The sequence below is a fragment of the Amblyomma americanum genome, chromosome 1 (genome assembly GCF_052857255.1).
Source record: "Amblyomma americanum isolate KBUSLIRL-KWMA chromosome 1, ASM5285725v1, whole genome shotgun sequence".
Classification (NCBI taxonomy): domain Eukaryota; kingdom Metazoa; phylum Arthropoda; class Arachnida; order Ixodida; family Ixodidae; genus Amblyomma; species Amblyomma americanum.
This window is the reverse complement of record NC_135497.1, coordinates 202,129,366-202,142,912: the sequence shown is the minus strand read 5'-3', so window position 1 is coordinate 202,142,912 and position 13,547 is coordinate 202,129,366. Positions and strand designations below refer to the sequence as shown.

Genomic DNA, 13,547 nt, shown 5'->3' with positions numbered 1-13,547 from the left:
CGCCTGCATCGAATCTCGGTGGCCATGGCAAGCAAACAAAATGCACACAGGAGAGGGGCCGGCGATAATTTATAAGTTTAGAAATAGATATTTTATGAAATAAAACAGCATTCGTTCTGTTAACTAATATCAACTCATTTGTTTGGTGCTTGCGAAATATAAAGTTCCATAAAAAAATTGCTCTTCGACGTGATACCGGAAAAGGAAGGATACTGTGCAAAACACACACACACACACACACACACACACACACACACACACACACACACACACACACACACACACACACACACACACACACACACACACACACACACACACACACACACACACACACACACACACACACGCACACGCACACGCACACACACAGACACACACACACACACACACACGCACGCTCACACGCACATACGCGCACACACACACATGCACACACAGACACACACACACAGACACGCACGCACGCGCACACACACACATGCACACACAGACACACACACACACGCACACACGAACACCTACACACACGCACATGCACACACACACGCGCGCACACGCACGCACACACACACACACATACATGCGCACACACACATGCACACACGCACGCTCACACGCACACACTCACGCACACACACACACACACACACACACATGCACACACACACACACACACACACACACACACACACGCAGACACGAACGCACACACACACACACACACACACACACACACACACACACACACACACACACACACAGACACAGACACACACACACACACGAACACCGACACACACGAACACCGACACACACGCACACGCACACACACACACGCACGCACACACGCGTGCGCGTGCGGGCGAGAAGACAAGGACCTGCACCTGTCCTTGTCTTATCGTCCGTGTTTTTATTAAATAGTTATCGCATATTAAAGCTCTATCGCATCTAAACTTGGGAGTGTTCTCGAACTTTTTTATCCTTTTCGATTCAATGCGGATCGGTTGTGATCATGCACTCTTTTTTTCATTTTTGGTTGTCACAAAGAAACGTTCCTATCAAACGCAGTCTTACTCGGCTGCGGACCCGAAAGACGCAGGTTCGATCCCGGTCTCGGCGGTGGAATTTTGATGGAGGCAAAATTTTACAGCCCCGTATACTGTGCGCTGTCAACGCACGCTAAAGAACCCGTGGTGATCGAAATTCCCAGAGCCCTTCACTACGGCGTCCGTCGTAGCCTGAGTAACTTTGGGACGTTAAACCCCCTTAAACCACAAGCCAAACACAGTCTTATACCATTCGCACGCGCATTAGCCTCCGTTTTTTGTTCGAGCAAGCTAGCTCAAGATGACAATTAGTCACTGAATCTATGGCAATCTAGATTTTGGCTTCTTTTCAAGATAGTCTCTGCTTGCCCTTTTCAAGTAACGAAATGCATACGTTGTTGGACCAAAAATGATTTTTTTTTCGCGATGGGCGTGAGAGGTGCAATTAATGCGATGGAAAGAGAAGCGGACTGGTGGTTTTTGTCAGCAGCCCGTCCGCTGCAAAACTACGAAGTGTTCCTTCCCCTTCCCCTGCCCGTTTGTTCTATTTTATTTTTTCAAATTCACATCTCAAACGGATGCACTTCCTTCAATGCTGCAGTGCAATAAAAAGAGGTTTGCCGCCTTTGTTTTTAACGCAGTTATGCTGCAAAGCGTACGTCTCTGGTCTATGCAATTGCTATTGCAGCGTGTACCCTCTATAGACAGCTCTTTTTATGTCGTGTCATATGTGCTGCTCTTACAGAACCTCGGCCAGTTGCAAAGCGAGCTGCCCAAAATGATGGCATCTTGCTCGTCTCTTCGCCCAGACTAGTCGACCCTGTGTGAAAAAAAGTGACGACGCTCATCGCTTTCTGCGCGGTGAGTATTGCACGTGCTTACCCCACAGCTATCTTTGGAGCCGTTTTGTTGCGGCCTGGAAAAGGAAGCGATTAGACCTGCCAGGTAGTGTTCTGAAATTTGCTGGAGATGCAATTCTTCCATCCTCGCCGGTTTGAATTAATGCCACACGTATAACGCGGGACGTGCTATTTCCGACATTTTCTCCATTCGAGCAAAAGGCCAGGGTCCATGTGGAGGCATATCCTATTTCTACGTCGCAGGACATCAAACAAACGTGCATGGCAGCAGCGGGATTTCGGCCCGTTCCCGACTGGGATTTGATGCGAGCGTCTGACAACGCTCCGGCACACGACCAGTTGAATATAAACAAAATACACCGAAGCATTCTGCTTGGCCCATTCCCGCATTTCATTCGGCTACTAGACTTTTTTTTGCTTCTTTTGCCTCGTGATGGCTTCCGCTCTGTCTCTGAAAATACGGTGCCTCCTTTGGCTGGTTTCCATGAACGAGGTCAGAGGCGAGCATGTTTGCAAGGATACATTCAACGACCCATATAAATACAGAGAACGGACATCAACGCGTCAGTGGTCGATGATTGAGTGCGTTGACAGGCTGCGCCAGGAAAGCAAGTGCGCGAAAAGGATGAAATCGTCGAGAAAAGAAAAAAATCTTTACAAATAAAAATGTGGAAAGCTGCGATATAGAACTATAAATTACCTTTTTTATTGTAATGGCGGTGTTGCCATTCAGAACAGAATATTTTGCACTCTTTCCTTCTACAGAACCAACAGCTAAATGTGACCTGTGGCCGTATCCATTAAGTCTAGATTTTAAAATGGCTATTTCGCGTCCGTCTGGTCCTCTGTCATTTGTCACTCAGATATCCCAGCGGCTTTCAAGCGTCTGGGGAAAGCGACCCGGCCATTGGGTGGAAGGCGGCCGGAACTCACCATTGGCTGCATATCGTAGCAATGGCAGCCAGTGGTCAGGTCCTGTCGCCTGCTGTTGACAGAGCGCTGCGATGCACCTCACCATGTGGCTGCATAACGCAGTCACTGCCAGCCAATGCTGAGGTCCGGTCGCCTTGCACCCAGTGGCCGGGTCGCTTTCCCCAGACGCTTTAAAGCCGCGGGTATATGTGAGTGACCAATGAGAGAGGACCAGACGGACGCGAAATGGCCATTTTAAAATTGGCAACATATGTAATGTGGGCCCCGAATTCATTTTTGCCCCGCCTTTGTGCAGCCCCATTTGCACAAACGAGCGCGAAAGTCGGGCTCCGAAATAGCGTCAGAGGTGAGTGCGCTGCTATTCCGTGTGGAACGGGCGAAACATCGATGCAGTTTTCGTCCACGCATCCAGCGCTTAGGGCGAAAGATGCCGGGTTCTGATCCCGGCGCCCTCACCAAACGAACTGATTTTTTTCGCGGTTGCAAGCCTATGCGATCCAGATGCTGAGCCAAGCGTTGGAACGCTTGGAAGAGGTATCGTCCAGTCTCCGACAAACCGTTAATTGGAAAGAAGTTGACCGGCGCTAATTACTTGCCCCGAGGGAGGGGAAAGGTCAGAGAGGTGTTCTGTTTTCATTTTTTTTTGCATTGAACAGTATGTAAGCGTTAGCTAATCCAATTATTCTAGGCTCCGGCGCTGTTTTCTAACCGCATATAAAGCACATCGTTAAAGGTTTAGGCATAAATGCAGCGCGAAAAGAACAACAACCACACAGGGAAGAAAACATTCAAGACACGGACAACTGCTGCACTTGCAACTGATTTACGTCTCCAATTCATGGGAAATATAAATGCTCCGCCACGCATGCGCACTGAATACAGAGGGAAGGGAATACACGTACCTACGACAACTTAGAACATTTTTACTTCGTGAGAACATTTTTACTTCGTGCGATACATCTTATTTTTTGGTAGAGAAAAGGCCGTATTCCCATTTGTACAAGTGAATTGAAGTATCGCTAACTCAATTATCGCCCCTTTCCTTTATATGGTATGCGTCCAGTAACTCCCGTGCAGTTTAATCTTTGCTTTTGCCTAGTATCCTTGCACTGTCAAAATGCGGCGACCAGTCATTGCAAGACCTGCAATGCGCGACCAAGCTCACATCTTCGTTATTCTCGAAATTTTGTCCGTGCTCCCTTAACAGGTCGTTGACGCAACTGCCAGTACGGCCGACATAGGCTTTTCCACACGACATGCGAATCTCGTACGCCGCTCCTCATTGGCGCTGCATATAGCGTTTGACATGTCCAAACGAAGGTTACATCTCGCTGAGAGTGGACGTTAGAGCCGGCTCTCTTCTTGTGAACTCATACCGCAGCGTTGGCCTAGTGGTTTAAGCATCGTCCTCGTATGAGGCATGCGCGGGTTTTGATCCCCAGTGCCGCCGGGTACCTATACCGGCGATATAGTGAGTACATTTTTTCCCCTGGCACGGTGCTCATCTCCGGGGTGAATTTCTTGGAAATGGGTCGTTGACCCCACCTTGTATAACAAAAAATACCTTGTGCCATGGCGCTTTTCACTCAAAGCTGCACTTGCGCCAATAAGCTTAATCATCATCATCATAATCTTCTCAACTCATTAATACGGCTTAACCACTCTCGTCAAAAGTTACTATTGGCGCCAGTACGTACGCAAACTACTACGTAGAGAAAAGCTAAAAATTAGCTTCACACTCAACTAGGAATTTTATTACAGCGACCCACATTTTAGAGACTGATCAAACTTTCAAATATAAACTTTCCTACTCTTAGCTCCACATTATGTCTCTAGAAAGCACGAACAAAGCCTGCAAATCATAGATGTGTTTTTTACAGAAAATGGAGCACAAAACTCGCGTTCTTTGCGTATTTTCTCTATTCCTTACTTACTTTGTTTCTTTTTTTTTTCTGAAGCCTCTGACGCAAAAACGCCCGCCGTAAGTATTAAGTACCATAGTGTAGAATATGCTCCAGTGAATGGTTATGCGGCCGTAGTTGTTTAAACGGCGTGTGCCTGTTAAATATAACTTGCCCGCCGCTCTTGAGTCAGCAGTTTTAACAGTGTAATAGCAGTTTGCAAAGGGCAGTTTCTTATATTCTATCTAAAACGTTTCGCAGTTGGAATATCTGGCTTTTCCCAGTTGTTTGCCGCGTGCGCGCTCGGGACCCCAGATTCCGGTCACCGCCAGGGTCGGAAAAGTGCCTCTCATTCGCCAGTTCGTATATTTACTCCGCAAACAAAGCTTGAAATAGGGCTTATTGGCAGTAGAAGCTCGGTTAGGAAGGGGCGGAAAAACACAGGTCCGGGCTGGAACCGTTTACGCTCTCGTATCGCGCTGTGCGTCAGCGCTCCCGCTGCAGCTACTGGTTTTCTTCCTTTTTACAAGATGAAGCTTTCTCCTCCTTAGGCGTGAAATACCAGGCACTTGTCAAACATTGCTATAGGAAGCTCACTGAGAGCTAGAGCGATGAAAAATGCACAAAATTTTGTTTCGAAAGTTCTGATCTCAGTGCCAACTAACATACCTCGAAAACAGTATGCCGGAAAGCTAAGCTCTGTTGCAATGACTATACCCGCCTTATTTAGCGTGCTGTAAGGGGAACAAAAAAAGTGAAAATCTCCGCGTCTTCGTATCCGACTAAAACTATGTCGTCTCTGTACGCATGCCCTATTGTTTATAGCTGTGTTCAAAACTTAATCGATATCGTTTGAAAAATTCAGAGCAGACCAAAAGGAATTGAACGCCGTAGTCAGCCACACGATGACGACAGTTCCGAATGCATAGTCGCATCTATGCGCCCTTTAGTATTACTTCTGTTATTCCTGTTACTACGCTACTATTAATGCTTGAGGCCCAGTCGCTGGAAAGCTCATTTTGTTAGCTGCAGCATAGCAAAGCGAATCGCCGCGCTATTTTGCTGCATGCTGAGGTCGCTTTCAGGCATGCACTTGCACTTTGTGTCGACATGTCAATACCAGTCTATAATTTTTGCGACAGCGGTTTTCATTAAGCGCGGAATATTCATGTTCTGCTGTCCCATATGTCATCACCAAACGTAGAACGGTATACAACGTTACTCATCCGTATTTCGCCGCAAATCACAACTTTCCTCGTACCCATGACTATTTGCAATAGCCGAGTCAATTAGTGTACGAGACGACAAGGAGCCATGAAAAGGAAATTTAGTCAACTTTGATTGGTGTAAGCTTCACCTCTAAATTGCTTTCTTTGAAATAATCCGGTAAATGAGACGTCACTGTTTCCTCACCTATTAGAGCATGTTGAACTTAATTCAAACATGATGTCAGCCCTAATGTCTATAATATAGTGGTCTAAGAACGGTACTTAAAGCTCTAGATCACTTCTGCTGGAGAAAATGCTGCATCTCTCCACAGGGAGTAAGGTCAGCCTTTCTGTTGAAGCAAAACACAAAACAAATTACCTCGGCGGCTGCCTCAATGCCCTTTTGATGCACCGTAGAAAAAGCCGAAAACGTAATGCGCTTTTTTGGAGAATCGGAAAGGACCACTGAGAACCTCCATTACTGAGACGCAAACATGTCTACCAAAAACTATCACACCAGTTAAATTCGGCGGACAAAACCACTGTCACTGCAAAGGATACTTTGGATGGCATCGCCGAATACGCTGTAACACTTCGCAATACGGACATTTATAATGCTTTTTTGTAGTCCTCGCTGTGCAAACTTGGTGATAGCTTTGATTGTGACCGAAAACGGCACTAGCAGACATGTTTGACCGTCGCTTCGTATGTGCCGCACATATTTTGTGATATTTCCAGCTGCAGAATTGAAAGTTCTTGCAAAGCGAGAGTTAAAATACAAACAAGTCAACAGATCAAATAACAAAACAAAACAAAAAAGGTAAAATAGGACATACATAAAAAATGAAAGGATTATATATGTAACACAGCATACTTTCTGATACAGCAAAAATATTGCCTATACGGAAGTATGATAGCTTCATAAGCGCGATAACTCACACCACCGGCAGATATTCGTTCGGAACATGCTTGAACACTCCTTAAAGTGCTGCCATTTCTTGCTGTCAGTGAGCTCTTGATAATTTTTAGGTTCTTTTAAAGTACGAACACACATTTGTCTCGCGTTCGGTTCGCCTTCTCCTGAGTTCGCACTCAGCTTCTCGATACTCTAAATTAAGAAGACTGACGGGCATCACGTGGAAGAGCGCGAGTCTAACTTCGATTAATTGAGTTTGAACAGAAAACACAGGCGGCTATCAGGAGACTCAGAAGTTAAAGTTAAAAGAAAGTGGCCTTTCATTCTTTCGCTCAGCATGCAAAAATGCACCTGTAATGAATTTGCACCTTTAATGAAAGCCAAGTAGTTTCAGTCACAAGACGTGAATCTGGCAATATGCATTTTAGTGGTTTCTAGCTGAGTGGGTGGGACACATCTTTTACTACATCATATTTTAGCGCACACAGTATCCTACCGCATATAGTGTGGATATGCCAGCTCAGCGGGGATGAGGGAACCGGTGTGGTAGATTGACTCGTAGAGATTTCGGATAGAAAGAAAGACGTAAACTGCGGTTCCCCTATTTATCGTACTCGGAGCAGGAGGCTCCGCTGCCACTTTCGTTCAAGAATCTTTCCACGAACCTGTGCAGTGGCCTTCTGTAGCCTTTCCTCAATTCTTTTGTAAGAGGTACTTACATGCAGAGTTCTATGCATGGAGGGTGGCGGGCTGCATGGAGCTTGAAAGAGCAGGGAGTGTTCCTGAAATTTTTGATAGTCAACAAAGGTAACTGAAAGGACCCTGCTTAAACTGCCCAACGCAAAAGTTTATGCAAGCGGAAGTGTGTACTTGTGTACTTGTGTACCAATACTTGTGTTACGCGTAGAAAATTAAAATAAAAAGTAATAGCCTTTACGTGAAGTTTATTTTGTCTCAAACAGTTACAGCACTCTTTAAAGGTTATGACACCATGCACGCCAGGTAGCTAAACTTGAAGCCCTCGCAAAACTAAAAGTTGACATTTAACAATTTACTGCTCTGCGACTAGGCAAATATTTTTGGTCTGCAGAAAAGGTTTCCAATAACGCACCAAATGCACCATGCGGTAACACCTATCGTCAGAGCACGTTAGTTTCAAAACTTACGGTAGATCTCGTTTAGAGCGGCTGGCTTAGTCGAGATGCCAATTACCTTTGTTTTTTAACAAGTCGCAGGTAGTACAATAAGGACGGGAGTAAAGGCGAACGGAAGCAAACGCGAACCCCGCTTACAGTTTTAAACTCATAATTCAGTTATAGCGAGAAACTTGCCTAACTGGTGTTTTGCGTGAAGAGTTCCTGCTAAGTAAAGAGTCATCGAACCGGCTACGCATCGATGTCACTCTAAACTCTTAAGGAATAACACACGCGAGTCTTCGCGTTTGAGTCCAATCCGGTGTGCAAGTAAATACCGCAAGGCTATCGTACAAGTTGCAAACAGGGGCCCTTAACTTCGGACATTCTTTTCTAAACCTCTCAGAAGATTTCTGGGACATTTACTTGCAAATTGATTAATAAATTATCAAAACAGCAGATATTTCGGAAGAAGACCTGCTTGTAAATACGTTGCTTTCTAGAGTACAAGCCACTCTGCTATGTAACTATGTAACTATGTAACTGTGTAACTATGTAACTATGTAACTATGTAACTATGTAACTATGTAACTACGTAACTATGTAACTATGCAACTCGCGCCTTCGTGTCAGTCGCAGCTTCCAGTGTGGTCGGTGCCATAAAATTTGCTTCATGAATCTACCTAGGTTAAAGTATAGAGCTGTTCGTTTTTTTTTCATAAGTACGCTTCCCACGGCGTGCGTGGACTTAGACACTGCGCGACCGCACAGCAGAGCTGCAAACTTTGCTGTGAGAAGTGGCATGAAACTTTTCCTGTCAACTTTTCTCAGCTGTGTTTCTCATCGGCTATATTGATTAGACCACCGATTTGTTCGTTGTCTTATCTGGCCTGCTCTCTCGTGTCCTTCAGTCGCATAGCGGAATTGAGGTGGAAAGGTTTAGCTGATCGGGGCGTCTATGCCCAGTTCCAGCCGCTGGGTTGTGTTCTGAAGACCGTCAGAGGCTGCTGGCAGAAACAGCAGAACGTGCACTAAAAACGTGCAGTTCCGGCCAAGAACTCGCGCAGTTCCCGCCGAAAAATGGTCCTTGCAACCGTAATTAAATTAGAAATGAAATTTGCCGCAAGTTATTCGGTTGCAAAACATACAACCGCCGACTCTTCCATTCTGAGACAAACGCTTTGCTCGTTAAGACGAATCATTACGGCAATAAGCACGAAAGATTCCCAAACATTGCTCAACCTAGCTGACCAGCGCCACACATTTAAGAGTCGGTGTTGCCGCCGGGTTACGTGGCGTATGTCTGCGACCAAAAAGTAGGAAATGCACAGGCTTCCCAGGATAGTGTTAACGGTGAGCTAGTAATGAAGGAATACAATGCATCCTGATCAGCTCTGTTGCCACTACATATTTTACGCGCAGTTATACTTCCGGCTACGGAGTTGGCTGCAATTAATGAAGGCGCGATTACCAACAACGCATGCTAGCGTGAAAACGTACTGTGGCTTGAAACAGCGACATCATTAAATGCGAGAAAATTGGCTAATACACAATTATGTATCGTTAACAATGTATGTATAGCGGCTGCAGGTTGATGTAAAATTTAACGCACTAAAAAACAACCAAAATATCAATCTTGAGCATCTCCTATTATCTTCTTGTATGTATCTGGAATATATATATACATTTTACATTAGGAAAACTGACGAATTCAATATTATCTTTTAATAGGAGAGAGTTGCCAAGTGAGAACGTTTAACAAACCGTTTTTGTCACCAAGCAAAAATTACCGGCCACATTTTCCTCAGCACAATATCTCAGTAAAGAGGCGCTATTCTTGCAGAATAGTGCCCCTTTACTCGCACTCACCAGTACCTCTTTACTCGCAATCCATCGCACTCACCAGTTCACTCACCTTGCCGCATGAAAGCTAGCCTGTGCAAATTAGTTGGTATGGAAAATTGTGAATGGGTGACGTCGCCCTTTCACCGAGTAACGGTGATGATGACGTCGCTGCACCCCAAAAATCGACTGGGGAAGCTCGAGATTCAGAACGGTGAACAAATTGACAATGAAGCCTAATAACCTTATGTGCTGGCAATGAGATCGTATTAGAAGCTGTTGATGCATTTAGCGGACGGGATGTACTCCCTCCAGCCAATAGGTATTATGCGGTCTGGTGACGTCACTTTCCTTTAGCCAATGAGCGAATTTCATGACCGGCGACAAATTTTTTTTCCTGACGAGGCTTTTAATGATATCGTAGTTAATAATATCGAGTTTCGGTGCTGTGAGGTCTGGTGACAGAATAGCGGACCGCCTGTGGGTCACGTTTTGGCGATGGCCGTAAACATTGAACAACGAAAACTAAAGTACTAAGTTCAGGTCAAGCACATTTTGCGCACTTAGCGACATATGCAGGTCCCAGAAAGGCGCCCAATAAGCATATGTTTCGTCAATTAGACGGTAATTTATTGAGCCTGTAATATGCGTCATTTTTGTCGCTTTTTTATCTCTTTTAGAGCACCTGTTCTAAATAACTATCCACTGCAGCCAAAAGCCGCTCTGAATTTCCTGTGAATAACAGTTCATTTATGAGGTTAAGAACCAGCCCCCTTTTCTGTGCAGTAGGCTTTTCGAAAAACTTGCCGCAAGAAGGGAACTCTATCGAAAGTTTCGTTTAACTACATTTCCTGCTCACTCCGCTCGTGCCACACGTTACTGCTGTTATCAACGCAAGCCGTTGAAACGTAAGCACATTTCTCTTTTCAATCAGCTAAAAGTTGTGTTTATACCCTAAACGAAAGGACTACAGCGATCACGCGAACATTGCGAAAAACGGCCAGTAGTCGTGAAAGCGTGGGAGCCCCGCCTTCATCTGGCATGCAGATCGCAGCAGCTTTTGCAAAGACACAGTAGAAGAGGTAAATTTTTATCCACTTATGAATGCAGGACATCCTCGAGAGATGATCAAAGAGCGACTTCTTCAAGACGCTGCAGCTTTATATGATTTCGTAACGTGCAGAGTTTTTCTTCGTAATGCGTTCTCTGTTGCCTCCCTCGCGCGTGCTCTTGTCTGCGCTCGCGTGCGCTTGTAGTGTAAGCGTTTGTTCTCTTCGTGTCTGATAGCTTTTGTGTATCCGGTTGTCTCGTAGCGTGGAACAACTGTTTATAAATATGCTTGTGCCCTCGCTAGCGTCCTTATTTCTTGTATCCGTTAGACCGAACTCACCTGTGACACGTGACATTATTGGAAAGTTTTGCTTTGGTTTTATGTGGTTTAACGTCCCAAATCGACTCAGGCTATGGAGGATGCCGTAAAGGAGAGCTTCGGATTATTTCGGCCACCTGGTGTTCTTTAACGCGCATTAACATCGCACAGCACACGGGCCTCTACAATTTAGCCTCCATCGAAATGAGACCACTGCGGCCGAGATCGAACCCGCGTCTTTCGGGTCAGCAACTGAGCACCATTATCACTGAGCCATCGCGGCGGCTACTATGGGAAAGTAAATGAAAGTAAAAAAGATATCGTTGCGCCGAGAGGCCGATGACAGAGAGAATCCTAAGTAGACATGTTGTACATGCTGCGCGATCACTGCTGCCCCGTGGATGATTAGAAGTGACGCAACGAAAGCAGTGCATAATGGTATTTTTAGTGAGAACCTTACTAGTGTTGTACGCCTGAGATAAAAACACAGAACATTACACATGCATTGCTGCTGTGAGGTACTCTCGCGGATTAGAAGGAAAATTTTTCTCATCTTCATAACTTTGGCTCTCATAATATCATCGTCCGAAGGCGACAGGATAGAGTTCAGTTCAGAATCAGTTCGATACATCAGTAATTGGATATATAAAAATGGCAAAGCATAAGGTCATTTTAAGGAAGATTATATCGTATCCACGCTAGTGATGCGCTTCTTGCTGCGACGTGCCGCCCGCCGGCATGCTGGCAACGCACCGCGGGCTAGGCGTTGCTATTCCCGGCCAGCTTCGCATCGAAACCGCAGTGGATGGTGCTCTCTAACTAGCCACTTCTAATCATGAGGGGTCTAATCGTATTACCCGTACACTATAAATAGCATAGACGCTTATTAAAATAAGGTGCAGTTGGTCTCCACAGTGCCTTCAGTAGCGAAGCAAGCGACCAACTACAGCAACCATAGTAACTATAGCAAGCGACATATAGCAACTACAGCAACTATAGCAACTATATAGCGACCTATGGCGACCTATAGCGACTATATTATAGCGAACTACAGCGACCTATGGGAACTATAGCAAGCGACCAATTATAGCAACCAACTAGTCCAATTAAGAGCCGATCCGCCGCGGTGGCTCAGTAGTTATGGCGCTTGGCTGCTGGCCCGAAAGACACAGGCTCGATCCCGGCCCCGGCGGTCGAATTTCGATGGAGGCGAAATTCTAGAGGCCCGTGTACTGTGCGATGTCAGTGCACGTTAAAGAACGCCAGGTGGTCGAAATTCACGGCGCCCTTCACTAAGGCGTCCCTCATAGCCTGAGTCGCTTTGGGACGTTAAACCCCCATAAACCAAACCAATTAAGAGCCTTGGAAGCAAGCGAAGTACGAAAGCAGAGGGCCTCCGCTAGGCTTTAGTTAGGTTGGCTTCACCGCATGACGGAGATGAGGCGTAGAAAAAGACCGAAGGCCAGCCTGAAACACACTTCGCGTTCAATTCGTCGAGCGGTTTAACAGCGCTAGAGCTGCCAGCTAGAGATGCCCATGGCCTCAGAGCCAACCAGTCTCCACGCCCGAAAAGTGATCGAAAGGGTGGTTGGAAAAAGCGCGACTTTAGAATTATTGGCGAGATTGTAGTTCGATATACTGCGCGACTTTCCTCTGCCTTTACACGTCATTTCCAAGGGGATAACCTGTGTGTTTGATATAGCATCTAATTCGAAATATGCAGGGTCAGTGTATCAGGACTTGACTGTTAGAAATTTTAAGTTCATGTGTCAGACATTATTATTAGGCATACAACGCGTTAATTCTAAAACTCAGTCCTGCGGAAGGCTCCTTTAACTGCATGACTTCGAAAAACATCAAGACACGTAACTGCAGCACATGCGGGATGTGGAATGAAAGCAAGATATACACCACAGTTCGACGCCGCCAATATTCGCACAACCCACCAACAACGTCGCAAAGCAACTCTGACAGTTGTAGCTGTCGCTGTTTGCACTCCCTGTAACGGAAGTTTCAGTTTAATATTCCTGCTTATCACGTTAGGAAGCAACGCTTGCTTTCGAATCCTGAGATGACTTTGAATATGTATTTTTTACATTGCCGTCAGGGAACACAATATAACGCAAGCCAATTTGGCGCTTCGTATGGTTAAGTTAGACGCCCGGGAACACAAATCTGAGTCGAACATTCGAAATTACAAACATCTGTCTGAGGAACAACATGGTCAGGCAAAGGATTCCAGATTTCAATGACGACAGGCGAAAAAGAACATCGAAAAACATCAACACGCTTGTTATAAGGCTTGGTTGCTCTGCTTTGGTTTGCTCTGGCGCACC

At 45.7% G+C, this 13,547-nt stretch overlaps 1 protein-coding gene across 2 annotated transcripts in view; it reads left to right on the top strand.

Annotated features, from left to right (window-relative positions):
• The window catches only part of LOC144114504 (G-protein coupled receptor dmsr-1-like), a 662,808-nt gene that overhangs the window by 195,726 nt on the left and 453,535 nt on the right, over positions 1-13,547 (top strand). For both annotated transcript variants that reach the window (XM_077648290.1, XM_077648291.1), the window contains exon 2: positions 1,795-1,910. The gene's annotated coding sequence lies outside the window, so the exon portion shown is untranslated. The remainder of the gene's footprint in view (positions 1-1,794; positions 1,911-13,547) is intronic.